Raw genomic sequence first — 2,500 nt, 5'->3', positions numbered from 1 at the left:
GTTTTGTGCCTTCCGTGGTATTATAACCATAGAACTGCTCCTGAGGGGGGTAGGGTAGGCCCACCAAAAAGTGCACTTCTGGTTAGGTCGCTAATTTCTAAAATAAATGTGTCCCAACCAAGTTTTTTTGGACGCTCTTTCGAATGGCAACATTCCTGATTGAAAATGCCGACCTACCAAAATCCGCACTTTGCTTCCCCGTCCATATAGGGGTGAGTATTTGGCTTTGCCTTTGTCAGACTCAAGTAAAAGCATTTAAAATGGAGTCAGCATACAAGAAAACCTAGATTGGGATAGTTTTTCTGCCTACCGTGGGATCATAACCATAGAACTGCCCCTGAGGGAGGTAGGGTTAGGGTTAGCGTTAGGGTTAACGTTGGGGTTAGGATTGAAGACAGAAGATTGGTGATGTCAGGAGGACCTTCTTAAAACAAACAGAAATACACTTATTAGGGGACTAGGGCCAGTGGACTCAGAAATGTCTTTCGTAGCAGTCTCCTATAAGAGTATTTTTCTCTGATTTAGGTGACTCCTCCTCACACCACCATTTTTCTTAGTCGAAAGACCTCTTCACAGCACGACTTTCCTGATGGATTTCTATGTAACTGCTCGTGCTGAGAGGTGTGTCGAAAGTTGATCATGTTCCCGTAAAATCTGAGGTCTCCACTGTCTAGCGAGGTACTTACAGTGAATATAGTGAATTTTTCAAAAATTGGAGAATTCTGACTTTTGCGATGAATTTTAATGTAATTGGTCGTGCTGAGAGGCGTGTTAAAATTTGAACATGTTCCCGTAAAATCTGAGGTGAGAATTAGTGAGGTACTTACAGTGCGTATAGTGACAAATCTTTAAAAGCGTGAAATTATGGGATGTTGTGGCTTCAATGGGTTTTTAAGATGTCACCAGTCATTTGGCATGACTTACAAACGATTTGGCTGGTTGTGGGTTCGATTTTCAAAATTTCATTTTTTTCGCGTTTTTATTTTCTGTCTACCATATCATGCAGTCTCCTTATTAGCGTTTGGGGGTTATAGTGTGGGCAGGTTGGTCGCAAAGGTTCCGAGAGGAGCTGGCTAGTAAACCCTGTCCCTTATGTTCCACGGCGGCAAGGCGGAGAAATAGAGGGCAGAATTGACTAACGGGCAAGGAAAGTTGGGCTTGTAGCTTTCCTTTCGAAGGAGGGAAAAGATGATGCCCGAAAGCATTGTCACTGTAGTGGCAGGCAGAGTGTAGATGGAAGTTGTGTACGCTAGCCTTTGGCTAATGATAGAGACAAAAGAGCAGGAGGATATTTTCCTTCGCAGAAGCACTTTTCTTGCCTTCCTTCAGCTCGCTTGGCGAGTCTGACAGGTATGCCTGAACTGTGCACGGGTCCAGTTGTGAGAAAGACGTGGCAAACAAGACGGGGTTTCCCTTGACCGAGGGACCGTGTGGTCCGTTTGGCTCATGGGTTCCCCCGTGGAGGCAAAATCTAAGAAAGCTTGCTCTCCCTCTGCGGAGGGGGGCCGCTTAGCAAGGAACTTCTGTTCCCTGCGGTGGATAGTTACCTGGTTGATCCTGCCAGTAGTCATATGCTTGTCTCAAAGATTAAGCCATGCATGTCTAAGTATAAGCACTTGTACTGTGAAACTGCGAATGGCTCATTAAATCAGTTATCGTTTATTTGATTGTACCATTACTACTTGGATAACCGTAGTAATTCTAGAGCTAATACATGCGAAAAGTCCCGACTTCTGGAAGGGATGTATTTATTAGATTAAAAACCAATGCGGGTTCTGCCCGGTCATTTGGTGATTCATAGTAACTGATCGAATCGCACGGCCTTGCGCTGGCGATGTTTCATTCAAATTTCTGCCCTATCAACTGTCGATGGTAAGGTAGTGGCTTACCATGGTTGCAACGGGTGACGGAGAATTAGGGTTCGATTCCGGAGAGGGAGCCTGAGAAACGGCTACCACATCCAAGGAAGGCAGCAGGCGCGCAAATTACCCAATCCTGACTCAGGGAGGTAGTGACAAGAAATAACAATACAGGGCTTTTACAAGTCTTGTAATTGGAATGAGTACAACTTAAATCCTTTAACGAGGATCCATTGGAGGACAAGTCTGGTGCCAGCACCCGCGGTAATTCCAGCTCCAATAGCGTATATTAAAGTTGTTGCAGTTAAAAAGCTCGTAGTTGGATTTCGGGATGGCTCGGCCGGTCTGCCGCAAGGTATGTTACTGGCCGGGCTGTTCTTCCTCGCAAAGACTGGGTGTGCTCTTAACTGAGTGTGCTCAGGATCTGCGACGTTTACTTTGAAAAAATTAGAGTGTTCAAAGCAAGCCAGCGCTTGAATACGTAAGCATGGAATAATGGAATAGGACTTTGGTTCTATTTTGTTGGTTTCTGGAACCGAAGTAATGATTAAGAGAGACAATTGGGGGCATTCGTATTTCGTTGTCAGAGGTGAAATTCTTGGATTTACGAAAGACGAACTACTGCGAAAGCATTTGCCAAG

At 44.9% G+C, this 2,500-nt stretch overlaps 1 pseudogene; it reads left to right on the top strand.

The window, feature by feature from the left end:
• Positions 1-1,544: 1,544 nt before the first annotated feature.
• Positions 1,545-2,500, top strand: LOC146448229 (small subunit ribosomal RNA; annotated as a pseudogene; the record flags this gene model as incomplete).

The sequence above is a fragment of the Pavona decussata genome, unplaced genomic scaffold (assembly GCF_977016875.1).
Source record: "Pavona decussata unplaced genomic scaffold, jaPavDecu1.1 SCAFFOLD_1245, whole genome shotgun sequence".
Classification (NCBI taxonomy): domain Eukaryota; kingdom Metazoa; phylum Cnidaria; class Anthozoa; order Scleractinia; family Agariciidae; genus Pavona; species Pavona decussata.
Note: the sequence above shows the minus strand (reverse complement) of the source record. Positions and strands in the feature narration are given on the sequence as shown.